This window comes from Chlorocebus sabaeus, chromosome 25 (assembly GCF_047675955.1).
Source record: "Chlorocebus sabaeus isolate Y175 chromosome 25, mChlSab1.0.hap1, whole genome shotgun sequence".
Taxonomy (NCBI): Eukaryota; Metazoa; Chordata; class Mammalia; order Primates; family Cercopithecidae; genus Chlorocebus; species Chlorocebus sabaeus.
The window spans coordinates 23,531,842-23,550,072 of NC_132928.1; the positions used below are offsets into that span (position 1 = coordinate 23,531,842).

The window sequence follows — 18,231 nt, forward strand, 5'->3', positions numbered from 1 at the left end:
ACCCCCTCTTCCAACCAAAGCCCCGATAAAAGGAACGACTAGGGTTTCCCTTTGGGACCAGCAGGATGGACTAAGAGCAATTTTCTGGGTCCCTCAGGCCCCACATACCACTTGTCATTTCCCATCAATGCCTAAAATGCCTTTGCCAAAGGCTGTGCCTCTCCTGTGAAGCCATGCCATGGTGGGTCAGGGAACTCCACGTGAAGGAAAAACTGTGACACAGAACCTAGCACCTCACTTTTCTTCGGATGTGGCAGTGTGGGGAGGGGAGAATTGCTTTCATATCACAGATAAACTTGGGCATAGTGGGGAGTGGATGCCTCATTCACATGCACTTTTTTAATGTAAGAGACAGGATCCGCTGGGCACAGCAGCTCACTTTGAGAGGCCGAGGGTAGCAGATCTCTTGAGCCCAGGAGTTCAGGATCAGCCCAGACAATATAATGAGACCCTGTATAAAGAAGAAAGAAAGAAAGAAAGAAAGAAAGAAAGAAAGAAAGAAAGAAAGAAAGAAAGAAAGAAAGAAAGAAAGAAAGAAAGAAAGAAAGAAAGAAAGAAAGAAAGAAAGAAAGAAAGGAAGGAAGGAAGGAAGGAAGGAAGGAAGGAAGGAAGGAAGGAAGGAAGGAAGGAAGGAGAGAAAGAGAGAGAGAGAAGGAAGGAAAGAAGGAAGGAAGGAGAGAAAGAGAAAGAGAGAGAGAGAGAGAAGGAAGGAAGGAAGGAAGGAAGGAAGGAAGGAAGGAAGGAAGGAAGGAAGGAAGGAAGGAAGGAAGGGGAAAAGAGAAGAGAAGAAAAGAAAAAAGAAAAGAAAGGCAGTCTTGCTGTGTTGCCCAGGCTGGTCTCAAACTCCCAGCCTCCAGTGATCCTCTCACCTCTGCCTCCTGTGTAGCTGGGATTACAGGCATGAGCCACTGTACCCAGCTCACATGCATTTTTGAGGTAATATATGATTCTTCAATGACACATCTCCTGAAACTGTTCCAACCTCTCCTCTCCCTTTTCTTAATTTTGTTATTTTGGGTCTTCTGGTTGCTGCCTTTGGGACTTTCAATATTTTTAAATCTTTCTATCTCTCTACCTATCTACTTTCCTTCCTTCCCTCCTTCCCTCCATCCCTCCTTCCCTCCCTCCCTCCTTTCCTTCCTTCCTTGTTTCCTTCCTTCCTTCCTTGCTTCTTTTCTTCCTTCCTTCTTTTCCTTACTTCTTATTATTAATGCATCATCTCTAGATAGTGCCTATCACCCCGCCTCTGGGAGGGATGTGGGAATCTGTATCCTCTGCCCCTCCTCCAGGTTTCTGTGAACCACAGCATTACTTTTACATCATCACAGTTTTAAGTCTTCCGCACTTTGTCTATGGGTTGTGTCTAAGAATGAAGCTGCGCCCACTGAGTGCCGCTGAGTTGCACCTTCGCATTCCTGTGGAGACACAGTCACACTCCCCGTTCTTAGAGGAGCCTTGGGGAGAAGTCCAAGAGGTGCAAGGCTGCGGAGCCTATCAGGTCCCATTCAGAGATAAACCCAAGTCAATACCTTGTAGAGGCAACACCTCCGTGGAAGGCAGTGCAGTTACAGTGTAACCGGGACTATCAGTCATCTAGTGTAAATGGCTGGTGGTCAGATCCTTCTGGTTTTGTTAGGGAGGTGGAGGAGGGCATGAAGAAGGCAGAGCCCTATGTACCTGGAGTGGGAATAGTCCATGGGGCTGGGGGCAGGTGGTGCCCCAAAGAGCAGTTAGTAGCAGAAACAGGAGACTAGGAGCTAAAAAACTTAGCCCAGCTCGCAGATGTCTCTTGGCTCAGCCCTGTTTACCTTCAGGTGGTCAAGGACAAATAGTATGAGTGCTCTGGGGTGTTGACCATGCCCTTGTAAACACAGCTTCCCTGGACTTAATGAAGATTAGATGTGGGGGCATGACTTTTGGTGGTGAAAAAGAAAAAGAAAAAAAAAAGTCTGGCTTTTTATAAAGCAGACTCTTTCCCATGTCTGCAGGAGTCATTATGCTGAGGGAAGAAACCTTCACCCAAGTCCATATTGTATGATTTCATGTATATGGATGAAGTCATAGAACAGGCAAAACTAAATCTGGTAGAAAAAAAGAATCAGAACAGTTGTTGCTTGGGGATGGGGCAGGGATTTATTGGGCATGGGGGCGCTTTCTAGAGTCATCCTCATGTTCTGTACCTTGATAAGGATTTGAGTTGCACAGGTGTAGGTGTTTGTCAGAACTCATGTGCGACATATTGGAGAATTGTGCATTTCCTTGTATGTAAAACTTATCTCCATAGAAAAAAATAACTGTGACAAATATTGAACTTTGCTAATGATATGATGCTGAAGTATTGGCCTAAATGGCTACTGATGTCTGCACTGTGCTTTGAAATGCTTCCAAAAATACAAGGGATCTATGGACGGATAGAGGAATGGGTAGTTGGGTAGACATGTGTTCTGCAACACAGAACAAAATGTTAAGGGAGGATTATAAGTGACAGGTGTACGATGTTCACCATAGAAGTCTTTCAACTTTTCTGTACGTTTGAAATGTTTCGTGATACAATGTGGAAATAGGAAGAATTAGGGTCTGGGAATCATCCTACCTCCATAGGACCCTCTCAGCTGCTCTCCCAAGGCCTTGGTTTGTTTGCTTTTGTGGAGCAGAGGCCAGCAGCCACTCTGTAGCTCTCCTCCCTGGCTTCCCTCTCACACTATCCCCTGAGTTCATTTGCTTGGGCAGTCCAAATAACCACTGTAGCTGTCACTGGGCCGCCAGACACACGGAAATCGGCATCTCACAGACCCCCCACCATTTCCCTGTTCTGAGAGTCAAAGGGTCCTGCTTCCCTGGTAACCACTCGCCCAGCAGGCAATTAGTTCCACTTCTCTGTATTCGAAGCCAAGAATGAGCTTTCCCTCTCCCAGGCATAGACATAAGCAAGGGGTATAGTTCCTACGTGCCTCTTGCTTCATTCTTTCATTGTTTTTCTTTCTGCCTGGGCTTGAAGGCTTTCACCAGTAAGGTTTTACACATTATTCATCCAGCTACCTCTAGGCGAGTCCACTTGAACTGTCTCTACCAGCCCCACCCCCACCCCCTTCACCAGAGGATAAGCATTTTTTTCATGTTTATAGAAACTATCATACACCCTTCAGAAAATTCCACACTATCCAGTCTCTGATCTAATACCCATACCTTGGGAAATTTTCCTTTGTGTCTAACCTGAATCCTACATGCTGCTTTTCTATAGAAGCTGAGGGGCCTGGGGCTTGGGGTCTGTGGTTCTTGATGTGGGTGTGCTCATGTCAGGTGTGCAGGGCTGTGTTTGTGTAACTGGTGGGGCAGCAAAATCAGGGGCACTAGGGTCAAACCAACCTTTCTTCCCCACTGGCCCTTTATCCCACACTCCACCCAGGCACCTGGTGTGGCTGGGCTACTCGAGGTGAAAGAGCAAGTCCTCACCTCAGCCCCATCCCAGTCTCCCTGGGCTGAGGACTTGTCTCAGATGGCACTTCCCCACCCAGAGGACAGCCTGGTGTGGTTCACCTCGGGGTAACTTACCTGCAAGCAGCGGCCCCAGGACACATCTTCCTCTCAAACCCCAACTTCCTCAGACAAATCTAAGCCCACAGACCAATTCACCTTACAGTCTTAGAGTAAGGGCAGGAATTGGAATAGGGACCATGTGTGTGACAACAACAAACTCTCTGCTTGGTCTGGGAGAGGTCGGCATGTCTTTCACATTTACACAAGGAACTGAGACCTCAGTTGGTGAAATGCCTCCCCCAGAGCGAACACAATGCCCTCATCTCGAAGCCATCCTCAATGTTCACAACTTCCTGAGTGTAAGTCACAAAACATTACTTTTCAGCCTGGCAGTGTATAGAAATAAGAGCACAAGGCTAGAAGTCGGGAAACCTGAGAGCTAACCCAAGCTTGGGCATATCCTAGGTGGGGGTAACTGATCCTCAGTCTCCACATATGCAAAATGGGGATAAATAGCTTCAGATAATGCATGCTAAAGCACTCTATAAACTCTAAGTGCTCTACAAATGCAAGGAACTTTTAAAGCACTATTTTTTCTTAACCTCGATTAGTAGCACAACTTCATCTATCACCTGCTTACTATAAGAGACAGTAAGAGGGGCCTGGAAGTTACTAACCCACAGGGTTCTTTTCTGATCCGAAAGATCTCCAATGCTTGCTTTCTCTTACTCTAAGCAGGAGACAGAGGTGAGCCAAGCAGGAGGACTGAGCCCTCATTCAATGAGGCTTAACTTATGCTGGGGCATTAATTACTAAGCTTCCGTTGTTAAAGATGCACATGGCTAGGTGACCCGGATGACCCTATACTAGAATCCAGAGTCTGAGTAGGTCTGATGAGCTAGTGAATCAAAGGTCCTCCAGACCTGCATTTACAGGAAAGGAAGAGTCCCTGTGATCAAATCCCTAGGCGCAGAGAAGGAGAACTCAGGAAATGGGCTTCTATGACCTCTTTCCCCAGTTAGGCCCTTGGGTTCCATTCAGCCCTTAGAGAGGGTGTGGCGGGCAGCGGGGTGGATGTGGTGCAGCACTATAGCAGAAGCAGAAAGAGCTGTTCCCATCAGGGACTTAATGAGACTCAGGGCCCTTGTGTGTGTTAAAGACTAAAGTCCCATTATAAAGAGAACCTCAGTATGGTAGATTACAGAGTATAGGAGTTTTTCTCTTCTTGGGGCACTAGTGAGTCTCGAAGTGAGCAGTCCAGGCTGCTGGCATTCTCCGCTTCCTGAGGTCATTCACAGGCCCTGGTTCCTTCCCTCTGTTGCTTTCCCATTTGCCAGGCCATTGTCATCATGCATAGTGAAAGCTGGGTCACCACCACATCTACGCTCCAGCTGGCAGGAAGAGGAGAGGGCATACAGGAAGCATGCCCAACAACTCAAGACCCAGACCTGTAAGTGACCGGCTGCGTTCTCCATTCCAGAGTCCAGTGAGGACTCAGCCACATGGCCACACCTCATTCCAAGGAAGGCTGGGAAGTGGAGTCTCACTTGGCCACCATGTGTCCTACCATAATTCGTCTCTGATGGTGGATAACTAGCAGTCTGCGCCATAGCACCCTCAGGGTTGGGACAACACAATGCGATGCAGGTTGGAGAGATGCCACAACCCACACTTCTCATGGTACACGATGTGGCAGCTGGTCATAGTGTGCCCTGAGATATGGACCCTCGAGGGTTGGAGCTCCAGGACATGGCACCAGAGCAAGAGGGCAGAATTCTCAGGAGGGACTCTGTCTCCATGACCTCTGGGCAAGAGACAGTAAGAGCAAGTCTGGAGCAGAATAGCCTACCCAGAGACACCCCAGAGACTCCCAAGCATAACCACAGCAAACTGTAGCTGAGGAAGGACACGAGCTCTGAGTCAGAGGGAGGGGACACAAGCCAGCAAAATGTGGGTAAGTCACACTCACATGAGCTCACCAGCTGGTGGGGTGTGGCTGCAACTGAAGCACATCTTTGGAACCCTCGGATCTCCAAAGAGCATAACTACAACCACAATAAATTATGGTTACTCTAATTGCCCAGGGGCAGGACCCAGGACGGGTACGTTCAGTCAACAGGTAAGCACTCTTGTTAAAATGCTTAGTATGTTTTGGTCCGCAAAGGAGACAAAACAAGCAAACATCCTAAATCTTATGCTCCAGGAATGAAGCCTCCCATTAGAGCCAAATCCCTGACAACACGTGGTCAAGTATCTAACTGCAGTTACCACCTGAGAGTGCTAGGGGAGTGTGGGTACAGCCAGAGCAAGCGGCAGCGTCAGGCAGATGTGGCTTGAGTTGAAGTACTTGGGAAGATGAGGCAAGAAGGGAGAGCAATCCAAGCTGGATGAGGAGAGAGCATAGAGAAAGGGCAGTGTTAGTGGGCTGGGCCCTCTGGAGCTGAAAAGTGTTAGACCTTGAGCTAAGTGCTTTTCATGCATTACTTTGTTTAATCTTCACAAAGTTGCTCTGAGGTAGGTGCTGGTACATCTCGCAGATGAGGAGGCCAAGAGCTCAGGGAGGTTTATTAACCCGCCCATAATCACACAGCTTGTTTCTGGAGGGGACAGAGCCAATCTCAGGACACTGGTTGCAGAGAGAGCCTGCACTCAGTCTCCTTGCCAGGGCCAGCGGGGCTCTCAGAACTTCTCAAGCAAACTTGCTCCTGCCCTTGGCAAACAGCCCCAGATGGTCACATCCCAGGCTGGCGAGCCCCTGCTGCTTCTGAGCTCCCGGCTCGGTGGAGCCGCTCAAGTCCTGCCCACAAGCTTGGCGTCCTGCCTGCCCCATGAAGATGTCTTCAGCAGGAATCACAGCCAACAAATGTCCCAGCAGGATGAGACAAGCTAAATGCTCAAGAGACTCCCAGCGAACAATGCAGCCCTGTGAGCAGGCCAGGCCAGAGCACAGTCCTGGAGGGCTCACAGGAATTAGCCCCAGCTGACCAAGAACCCACTTGTTCACTGGTCTGTTTCCTGTACTCTGGGGGTGAAGGTATTTCTTGAGGGCTGGACCCCAGCGCCACTCAGCCAGCCTTTGTCACACCTACCTAGGGCCTGCCTGCTGTGCTGGGAGACCCAGAGAAGTGGCCCCAGCTGAGGTCCCAGCAGGCCAGTCCCTGTTTTCCTCCTCCACCCTCATACTGGGCCCACCTTGCTCAGGGAATCCCATGCACAGTTCACACTTGACCCCAATCCCAGATGGAGAGTAGAGTTTAGGCTGCTCAGGGCACCCAAGTGTGTCCCAGACTAAAGCCCTGGCTTGGTTCCAGTCTCCTTCCTAGGATGGACATGCCCTTTCTCTAGGGCTGCAAGCCTATCCTTGACACTGCTACCATCTCCACTTTAGCCCTCAGTGATCAGTTCTGGGGAGGATGCTGGAAAGAGGGAGAGGGTAGAATCAGGGAGCTAAGTACCCTGACCTTGGAAGGTAAAAAAACCCCACAGCAATAGGAGGTTTACTTTGCAGAGGGGTGCTGATAAATTTCTGGACTTGTCCCCCAAACACTCATGGTAGACACATGCCCCTCCACACTCCCTTCTCTCCAGCGTGAACTGGAGCAGCCCCTGCTGCAAGACTCTGTTCTTGCAAAAGCTGCCTACACCTGTGGGTCTGGCTCTAGAGAGTCTGGTTTATTCCTTAGGCAGGAAAGCTCCAGGTATCTAGAGGGCGAGAGGGCTCAGCTGCATCCAGGGCTAGGCAAAGATCACTGGTCACTAGGGAGCATGTGGAGGTGAGGAGGGAGAAAGAGGAAAGGTGTACTATATACCCAAGTATCCCTCTCTTTTAGAAAAGCATTCTCACTCCTGTTCAAAATTCACACTGCAGACACCACACACACATACACACACACACACATATTCACTCACACCCTTTCCACTTGGCACATTCCAAAAGGAGAAAAAGCAGAGGGGGCTGGGGCTGCAGGGCTCAGGTGCAGTTACTGCCACCATGGTTTTGCTCTGCTGGAGAAGCTTGGGAGGGGAGCCTTCTGGAACCCATTCTGCCACTTGGCTGTATCTCTGGGAGATGGTGAGGCAAGACCTGCAAATGGGAGCTCAGCACTACTGGCTCCCTGGGACAAGGGAACAAGGGCCATTCATTGTGCAGTTGAGAAGGGTCTTGCCTAGCTGGGGTGTGGCTGAAGGGCTGATACACTGTGCTCTCAGAGAGATGATGGAGATAAGCAAATGGCCATGCCACCAGTGGTCATTCCTGGGCCCTGTCTTTCCTGGGCCCTGTCTTTGCGCCCAAAGGAAAGGAATTCACCTTACAATCGCACCTCCTTTTTTGCCACTCAGCCCCCTTCGCAGATGAATAAATTGAGCCTGGGAGTTTAATACTTTGCCCTAAGTCTCATGACTAGCAAATCCCAGAGCCAAGATCTGAGCCTAAAGTTTTCTTTCTTCCAATACATTCTGATGTCTCGCAAGTGCTTGTGATACAGTTCAGGGCTTCAAGGAACCACCCTCAGCCAGGCCAATTTCTGGTGCGGAGCAGAATCCTTTCCTCCTTCTAGAAGCTGTAGGACCCGCCCACCTAGGAGTTATATCCCCCTGCGCTCCCAAGCCCTGACACTGCAGACCTGCTTCCCCCACACCCCCAACCCCGACCCTAAACCACTGCTTTAACAAGGTCGGCCGAGTTCACAGAGGCAGAACAGTCCCTCTGCAGCGGCAGCCGGCACATGCGCACCTCAGAGCACAGGCTGTGGACTAAACCTGACCTAGAAGACCTAGAATACCTCACCTTCCCCAGCTGTGAGGTTCAGACTGCACAGCTGTTGGCATTCAGAAAACAGGGGTCTATGTGGTCAGGAGTCACCAGGGAGGAAGAGTCAGGTGGCCTGGATCAGGTGGTGGGTGTTAGGCACCTTCCAGTCTCAGACTCTTTCCTGGAGAATGTGGAATAGGAAGAGAGAGATGGGAAGGTATAATTTTCCTACGACTTTACTGCAGTCGGAAAACACCACCTCTGCCGTAATACCCTCGCTGCCTAAGCCAGATCCTAGAGATAGGGTGAGGCCTGGTGCCCAAGATTCTCAATTCCATGCTTCTCCACCTCTCTCAGTTCTCCCTGAATTGGGGTCTACATCCCACCCTTAGAAGCAGCCCCTATGCCCAGGTTAATATGTGCTTGGCTTAAGGCCCCAGTGTCAGGATTGCAGCCAGGAGGCCCATCAGTCAACAGTAACCACCTGGAACTCACCTCCTCCCCAGCCCCAGCCCCAGTCTCAGCATTCCCAGGGCAGTGTGAACTGCCCTGAACACCCTCACCCAGGCCAATTTCTGGTTCGGAGCAGAATCCTTTCCTCCTTCTAGAAGCTGCAGGACTCGCCCACCTAGGAATTGTATCCCCCCGCGCTCCCAAGCCCTGACACTGCAGACCTGCTTCCCCCACACCCCCAACCCCGACCCTAAACCACTCCTTTAACAAAGTCAACCGAGTTCAGACGGGCAGAACAGTCCCTCTGCAGCGGCAGCCGGCACATGCGCACCTCGGAGCACAGGGTGTGTCTGGGTAATGACCGAATGGGGAGTGGGAGGAGGTCCCCACATGACTTCTTGCCCTCTTTGTGGAGAGAGGGCTTGGTTTGTGCTCCAGAGCCAGGGCGGAGGGATAGGCTGGGGTCCTAAGGCAGACACCGACCTGAGCCATCTCCTCAGCATTGCCATTATCTCTCTCGGTGACTTTGGGCAGGTCCCTGGCCCTTTCTGGAGCCTCAGGTATCTCATATGTAAAACGAGGGGGGTGAACCAGATGGACCCTAAGGCCCCCTCCTTGTCTCCCGTTCTATGGTTTGTGACACATCCTTTCCTCCAGCCTCAGATGTGCAGGGATCATGATCAATGCTGACCTCACTGTCTCCAGACAAGAACTGTCCAGACCCTTGCCACCTCAGAGTCCACCCTAAGGTTCCTCCTAACATACTGTCCCCTAGCTCTGTTGTTGTGTGTATTCTAGAAGCCTCCTCTGCCTGCTCCTGCCAGGGTCTTGATCTTCCAAGGACTGGTTCTCACTGGGTCTTGCATGCCCAGTGCCTAGCACAGTGCTGGGTACATGCTAGGAGTTCCCTGCGTTGAAAGACCAAGCACTGGTTGGCATCACCCTGCTCACCTTGCCTTCCATGTGTCCTGACCAGCCTAAGGTACTCACAGCTGGGGGACTTGAGCCCCTGGGCTTCCCAGGGGAGAGAAGTGAGGATTCGCCTCTTCTTGGGTACCTCTGCAGTCCCACCAGTTCTCAAGCACTCATGAAACTGGCAGCCATGCGGGGCCAGGTCAGATCCTGCCACTGCAGGGCAGGGTGGTGAAGACTTTGCTGTCTTCAGCCTTAAGGTGTTTGCTTAAGTCACTGGGCTGCTCTGCCCAAAACATGTTCCTGCCCACACCCTTGGCACCCACACAGGGCACACGTGCAAGAAGCCAGCAGGTGCAGATAAGACCAGAGGCCCAAGGATGGACAGAGGTGGCAGAATTCGTCTCCTTTTTGCAGGTCTAGCCTGAGTTTGCTCATCTGAAAACCAGCTGTTTCTTAGCAAGGTCAGCTCAAAGGTGAGATGTGTCAGGAGAGAACCTTAGGAATACTTTGGCTTTATCTGCATAACTCAGTGTTATGTGTGACTGTTCAGTGTGACTGTGTGTGTGTGTGGTCACAAGCTCTGGATCACAGGGGAACACAGGGATGGGCTTTAAGGCAGAGAATCTTGGGTGCTTTCAGAGGTCAAAAAGGACTTGGGAAGAAGCTGGAAAACCCTTCTAGAAACAGCGCTTCCGGGGCAGCCGCCATCCTACTTCTTCCTGGGAGTCTTCCCCGGCCTGGAGTCTATAGCTCAGGTGTCCAGGCTGCAGCTGTGACCGACCTTCCTGTCCTCCTCTTGCCAGAAGTCTTCCCAGCTCCTTCTCTGTTCCCTGGAGGGCTGATCTGGGCGCCTCTCCCCTGTATTCCCATAGCACCCTATGTTCCATGTTATAGTGGTCTCTTCACCTTCCTGTCTTCCTCACCAGATTGTGAGATCTTTTCAGGACAGGGATTGTGTCTGATTTATTTCATTTTTCCCAGTATAGGATCCTGGCACTCAATAAGGGGTTACCAGTGAATGAATGAATGAATGAATGAATGAATGAATGAATGAATGAATGCAGCATCCCACCCCAGGGCTGGGGGCGAAGTAGGTTGCTTTCAAAGGATTCTCTATACTGCTCCAGAGAGAGGCATAGGGTTGCTTTTCATCGCTTTCATCATGAAACACAGATGATTTAACAAAACTCCAGGCTGAGCTGCTATGGCTGTTAATGTGTCCTTGGCTCCTTTCTCTTTGTTTCTGAGTCTTTGTCTCCCTCACCTTTTCTCTGTGTTTCTATTCCTGTCACCTGTCTCTCCATATATTTGTGTTCCCTCCACCAACCCTAAATTTGTCCACACTTTAATTCTACCCAAGATACCCCCAAGATGCATTTTCAGCCATCAGGGGCACTCTCCCTCTTGTCTTCTGCTTCCCTAGCCTCTGGTCTGCTTTCTTTCTTCCTGGACCTCCCACCAATGACCAGTCCCCAGATTCTGAGGCCCCTGTCCATCTTCCTTGGTGACTTCAGAGGAATCTCTGGGCTCATCTATCCCTACTGTCCCTATGATGCAAGGGCTACCTGCTCAGAATTTTGCTGAGACAGTAGAAAAGTTTTGAGGAGAACAGACAACAAGTTTCCAACTCCAGCACATGTCCCAGAAGCCCCAGACATCTTCATCCAGGTTACCTTAGGAGTTATACCTGCAAGGGAGCCTGATGGTATCTAAAAGGTATGGTCTTGAATAGGATCTCATCCTTAGCTTCGCAGGCTCAAAGGTTAAGATGATATCATAGACTAAGCAGAGGATTTGAAGCCATTTTAGCCAAGTTAGATTCCTGTCTCTTCCATCCAAATCTTTGTGACCTTGGACAAGGTATTTCACTTCAGTCAACTCAGTTTACTCATCAAAAAATGACAGTAACATACCTATATGTTTGGTATAAGAATTAAACCAAATAACCTGTGTGAAAACCAAGTGTTACTATGGAAAGTAGGTCAGACTCAGGAGATACTAACTCACATTAATGAAACTCACACTGGACCAATGGGTAGCCCAGAGTGTCCATGGGTCATTTAAAAGAGAAGCATGCCTGCAAAAGCAGCCCTAGAAGCTCCAGCCAGCTGGGCAGTGCATTCTCTGCCCTAAAGGACAAACAACCAGAAGATTCCCTGGTGGACATGGTGTCTCAGCAAGGGGACTTAGTTGTTTGATCTTGATGGCCACTGTCACCTGGCTACAGGAAGAACCTAATGACTCATCTGCTTTCTAGGAATTTCCTGGCCAAAGTTTAGAACAGGTCAGGCTACCCATGACACTGGACAATACTGAAGATGCATGGACAAATTCTCGCCCTCTGGCTCTGCTTTGTTTAAAGACTCTATCGTACAATTGTTCATTCATTCTACAAATCTATATTGAGCTCCTCCTAAGTGCCGGGCACTGGGCTAGATGGGTAGGGATACAAAAAAGGCATTGCCCCCTTGCCCTCCTCAGGGAGCTCACAGTGTTTGCAGAAAGACTGACAATTCTGTACATAATTACCATTCATTGTGGTCAGTATTATGAGAGTGAAGCAGAGGAAGCCAGAGGAACGAATGTGCAACCTGTCAGCTAAGTCCACATAGGGGTCTGGGGAAGGGCTCCCCGAGGCAGTGTCCATGCACACATCCTTCCCTCAGCTGGGTGTCAGGGCACACTTGGGTCACTTGAATTCTGGCTTTCTTCAGCCAGTTGTCTGGCTACACCCTGACAACTCTGAGTGACCCCGGGTGTTTCCCTAGTCCCCACAAGCAATACATCTACAAACTATCCCTTGGGTTGGGCTTGCAGACAATTCACTCTTTCATTCATTTAGCAAATATTTATTGAGTCCGTATTATGTACTGAAGCTAGCGCATTTCACCATGGGGAATTTTCACCCCAACTTCCAGAGGTGCCTTACTGAAGCCCCTTGCACAGATTCCAGCCCACTTCAGAGCCTCTGGTTTCTTTTGGAGAGATGGGAGGACAATTGAGATGAGGACAGTGCAGCCTTTGATGTCTCAAAGAACGGGCACCTGGTGTCAGGAAGGGACTGTCCCTCCCAGGAATTAAATCAAGAAACACCCCCACCCACCCTCCCAGCCCCTGTCCAGAATTGCTTTCTGAGGTCCTTCCGCAGCACTCAATGGGCCTGGGATGGGCGGCTCTGCTGGCAGCAGCCAGAGCAGTGCCATGACCCAGGGAGACATCAATTCCTGGAAGCAGCAGAGGGCTGTGATTGGAGATTTGCTAGCCTTCAGGTCGCCTCTCATATAATTGTTATAAGTCCAGTTTCTTGAGCTCTTTTATCAGATCCTAAACCCCTGTGTTCTCTTTGCACACTACCTGGAGGGCCAGGAATAATTTCCCCCATTGCACTGTTGGATAGACCAAGGCACAGAACTCACAAGCGACTTAAGACTGGGGACAGAACTGGGAACCAGGTCTCCATCACAACCCAAAACCGCATAAAGGCTCCCAGGGCCTCCCAGACATGGTTCTTCCCCTTCCCCAGGGGTGTTCAGAGGACTACTGTCTTCCCACCCCCTAGATCTCCAATCTTCAAAGCAAGCAGCCCCAAGAGCACACCCCTCGGGTGGCCTCAATAGCTCCCATTGTCCAAGAGGCTATTTGGCCTGACCCCCAGCCCCATAAGCAGCAGGACAGCAAGCTGAGAGGAGCTTGTCCTGCCTTGTCCCCTCCTCTGCCTCGTCCCCCTCCTTCCAGGTCGCCTTGGGGGAGCCTGTGGGGCAGGAGCCCCGCTGAATGTGACCTATTGTCTTCGGGGTGGATTTAGGAAGTGCCAAGCTCCCATCAAACAGCCCTGCTCCCCAGGTAAAACAAAAAAAGGGCTGTTCATTTGGGACCTTTTCCCCCTTATCTCCTTTTCCTATCTCCTCAGGCTTAGCTATGGTGTAGTGTTCAAAACCACTTCCCCTCTGAGCCAATCAGAAGCCGGGGCTCACCCCGTGGCCCTGAGGAAAAGTTATTTATAAACGCCTCCCTGGATTATTTGAGCAGAGCCCTTTCACACACCTCAGGAACACCTTTCGGCTGCCCGCTCCCCAGACACACCTGCAGCCCTGCCCAGCCGTCGGCTTTGCTCACCCACCGGTAAGCCCCACCCAGCCCAGCCCACCCCACTGGGCTGGGGTCATCCTTGCAAGAGGGCGGGCACCAGGGGTACCAAGAGGAGGGATGGGAGGAGGGATGACAGGAACCAACTGCCAACCTGACCACAAGTAGGAAGGACACTGTGGCCCCTGGAGTCTGAGAGCAGCCTCCCAGCCCTTCCCCTCTGAGACGCCCTTTGGGTCTTCAGGTCCATGTAAGGACCTGGGTTGCAAGGCTGGGCTTGGCTGAGGGAGCAAGTAGGGTGAAGGTGTGGTGGAGGAGGCCGCCAGACCCCAAAACAGAGCGAGGCAAGGCCTCCTAGGGAAACGAAAATGTTAGACCTTCCTCTGCACCAGCCTTTGAAGCTGTGGACTGCTCCTCTCCCTTTCTTTTCAAGTCTTGGAGGCAAAAGCTCTTAATGCTTGACTCACCAGCCTACTCTGTATGCCTCCTTCTACCCCCCAGACATCGTCCTTCACTCATTTATTTCTCCACCAGCTCAGGGAACTTAGCATGGACTACACAGAATCCCATGTATCTCCATTAGTCCTGAGAAGTTGGAAGAGGTGGAGGGGGAGGAAACCGAGGAGTGGGAGAGGGTGAGCAAGGGATCAGCTCCATCAGGCAGGCGGGTGGGTGGTAGCTGGACCTGGGATGCCCGACTCCCTGGTGAATGCTTCAACACAGAAGGGCTTGGGCCAGGACGGTGGATGGGCCACCAGCTCCCCAGGCTCTCAGCCTCCAAACCCCTCATACTGCAGCTCCAAGGGGTTCCAAGCCACTCTCAGGCAGTGCCCTCATTCCTCAAAACTACTCCAGAGGGTCCCCAGCTGAGACCTAGCAAAGCTTTGATTATTCCAGCATCAACTGCCCCTTACACTTGACCCTAAGGGTCTGAGCACCAAAAGACGACCTTGGAGTGACACAGCCCCCCAAGTGGGCAGACTGAGAGAGGACTTTCCCCCTGAGTGACTTCACTCATGCAGATTACCCTCTCTCGGAGCCCCACGGTCCTCCCCCACCTCCCTCATCCTGGCCCTGGCATTCGGAACCCAGCAAGACCCTGCATGGGCCGCATGGAGACCAGCATGGCCCAGCAGCACCTCCACTGCAAGCATGGCCTTCCCAGGCACTTTCCAGAGCTAGTCACCCACTCTGAGTCTCATTTGTATAAACCCTGGGGCAGAGACGACGCCTCTTTATCTTTTAATGCCCAGAGTCTTCCGGAGATTGGCATATACCCAGTATTCAAGAGTGCCTCTTAAACCGTACTAAACAGCCAGACTCTGATCCCCGTGAACTTGCTGGGGGAATTGAGGACCAGCTCAACACTGACCAAGCTTTGCGGGCTGCGGGGTCACTACTTGGAAGATGGAAGGGGCAGAGCCACCCCTTCAAGGGGAGTTGATCTTTACTGGATGCCTCTCCAGGCTTTCACCTGGATTTCTGGGACCAGAGAAGCTGGGCCTTTCCCTGGTCTCCTTGCCCAGGCCCTGCTTCCAAGTGAAAGCAGCCCCAGTCTCCTTAAAGACTTCTAGGAATTTAACCTCAAGTGCCCATTCCAGGGAGCCCATGACCTTGTCAGTCTTGCTGTTAGGAAGTGATTCTCAAAGTCTAGCCTTGATCCCTCTTTCTGAAGCCTATTTCCTCAGTCCAGCACCCATCCCTAGCAGGGAAAGTGCAGAGGGAGGGAGAGTCCGCCTGGAGATAAAGAGTGGGGAATTAGGGGTTAGTATCAGTGAATCTCTACCCTACACGGGATGCGGTCTCTATGACACCTTAGGGACATCTCATCTTCCCCTACACTGAGAAGGAACTTAGGCTGGGTGAGGAGTGGGGAGAGATTTGCCCTGGAAACACAGGGACAGTAGAAGGAAAAGGAGTGTTTAAAAATGCCTTGGGGGACTGGGTGCAGTGGCTCAGCCTGTAATCTCAGCACTTTGGGAGGCCAAGGAGGGCAGATCACTTGAGGTCAGGAGTTCGAGACCAGCCTGGCCAACATGGCAAAACCCTGTCTCTACTAAAAATACAAAAAAAAAAAAAAAAAAAAATTAGCTAGGTGTCACGGTACACACCTGTAATCCCAGCTCCCAGAAAGGCTGAAGCAGGAGAATCGCTTGAACCCAGAAGGCAGAGGTTGTGGTGAGCCAAGATCGTGCCATTGCCCTCCAGTCTGGGTGACAGAGGGAGATTGTGTCTCCAAAAAAAAAAAAAAAAAAAAAAAGCCTTAGGGGTGCAGAGGCCTCTACATCCTTCCTCCTCCTGCCAGGGATGTGGTCTCCCACTGAGACCCCAGCCAGTTTGTCTGTCCCCCTCACATTCACACCTGGGTCACTCAGAGGCTGCTCTTGCCCTGTGGCCCCCACCCTGGATGAGGCAGGGAGGCAACCAGCAGCTAGAGCAAAGGGGAAACCTCAAGGTGACCTTTCCTCTTCCCAGAACACAGCAACCAGCTGGCTAGGAACCAGTGATAAGGACGCCCGGGTGGGTTGGCCAAGCCGGGGCTGTTCCCGTACCTGGCACACTTGCGTCAAAAACCCCCTCCCCGACATGCACACCCCTGGCAGGACTGAGGGAGGAAGTCAGCCTGGGCCACAGTGACAGCATCGCCTCCAGATCCGACCAAAACCCACAAATAGGCCATCATCGTCCTGCTCCCCCGATGTTCTACCCTTTTCTGACAAGATTTTCTGCTGTTCCTCTCATCAAGTCCTGGGAAAATTTGGAGGAGTTAAGTCATGGGGCAGCGGGTACAGGGGCAGATGGAAAAAGGAAAGCCAAAAAAAGGCAGAGTGCCCACTAGAGATGGCAGAGCAGGAAAGAGGCTCCTCTGGAATCATGGCAGTAATGATAATAGTCGGAGTTTATTGCGTGCTTCCCATGGCCAGGTGCCGTTCAGAGCCTTTCAGTGCATCCACTCAGGCACTGTCTCTGCCTGAGCCCATCTCTGCCGCAGCCCATCTCTGCCTACAATATTTGGATGGTGTTGACAGAGACCTGGTCAGAAATGTGACTAGGAGGAGGTACCAGGGGTTTGCTTTGGCATGAGCTCATTGGAGGAGAAATCCTGGAGAAGCCCAGGAGGGGATCTGCTCCAGCCTGTGTCCCCCTCCCCCTGCAGGGTCTATTTTCTCTTTGCTTCCCCTCTCCCAGCTCCTCCACCTCGCAGGACCCCTGCATCCCCTCTGCTCCAGATTTGACCCACTCTCCTGCCGGGGCATAGGAATGGTCCATGCACCCACATCTCCTGCCCTCTGCTCTCCCCGGCTCACCCCCTACTCCCCTTAAACCTCACAGCCCCTCCTCTAAGTCCCTCCAGCTCTTTGGGACCTGCCCCCCTTCCCTGCACAGTGGAGGAAGGGCAGGGTCACCCTTTTGTTTCTCAGTATTATCACATAGCACCTGCTATTTATCCCTGGCCCGGTGGGGGGATGGGAGGCTGTGGAGGGGTAGTGGGGGCAGGGCTCATAGATACACACCTCTGGCAATAGGGCACTTGACTTTTTTTTCCAGCGATGCTGACATCACCTAGCAGGGCTGTTTGTTTGTTTAACTGGGGATCAGATTGTTATGTTCCCTATACCTGGCTCTCTTTCTTGCTCCCTCTTCCACTTTCCCGCTCCTAACCTAGCATTGTGAGACACCCTTTCTGAGGATTCCTTGGAACCCCCGTCCCTGCTAGTTCTCTGAGACCCCTCCTCCCCACCATGCCACTCACCCTTTTCCGCCACTCCCATCCCTCTTCCCTCCACCTCTTGTCCTCACCTGAAGGGCTGGCTGGGGATGAAGTAACCTTGCCTTCTACGTCCCACCCCACCTCAACCCCTTTCTTGGAATTAGGAAGTATGTTGAGGGCACCTCCTCACCAGGAGCTAGGGCAGTTCCTGTGGCTACAGATTTGCAACTCTGGCCATCATAGTCCTGGGAAACCAAGGCCAGGAGGGAACCACAGCCCTCAAGAGGAGTAACAGAACCCAGAGGTCCTGTCCCATCAGCTGGGGTGGCAAGGCCGCCAGGGTGGTTAGAAAGGGGCATTCTGGGTGCCACTCAGGGGAAAATATTGTCCTGGGATCAGCTTTGTCCCTGGAAGTTCTGAAGCCCCTTCCAACAGGAACATCAGAGTTGGAACCAAGTGCAGTTTCTTTATCTGCAAAATGAGACAATTGGACAAATGTGGTCCTCAAGTTCTCTTCTACACAAAACTTTCTGACTCTGACTGGCTGCTGGGTTCTCCTCTTTATGCAAACTCAGAATTATGAAAGCTCCCAGAGCCTTCTCCCCTTCAGCATCCTATTTCTGGGATGGGCAGAGGGCATGGGAAAGAGACAGATTTGGTATTCCAGTAACGCAGGGGAGGCTTTTCCTCTGTGAGCCTGTGTCAGAGGGGACTCCCTAGTATCTGGCGCCCCATCTGTCTGTGAGCCTGCCCAGAGGGGCAGGACTGGTCCTGAGTCACCTACCTGTTGCTCTCTGAAGGACTTCCGCCACCCCTGCCGCTTTCCTCCCAAAGG

General features: G+C 51.5%; 1 protein-coding gene across 1 annotated transcript in view; it reads left to right on the forward strand.

Annotated features, from left to right (window-relative positions):
• The first annotated feature begins 13,625 nt into the window (after nucleotides 1-13,625).
• The window catches only part of SLC26A9 (solute carrier family 26 member 9), a 30,381-nt gene continuing 25,775 nt past the window's right edge, over nucleotides 13,626-18,231 (forward strand). The window contains exon 1 of the mRNA XM_007988703.3: nucleotides 13,626-13,720. The gene's annotated coding sequence lies outside the window, so the exon portion shown is untranslated. The remainder of the gene's footprint in view (nucleotides 13,721-18,231) is intronic.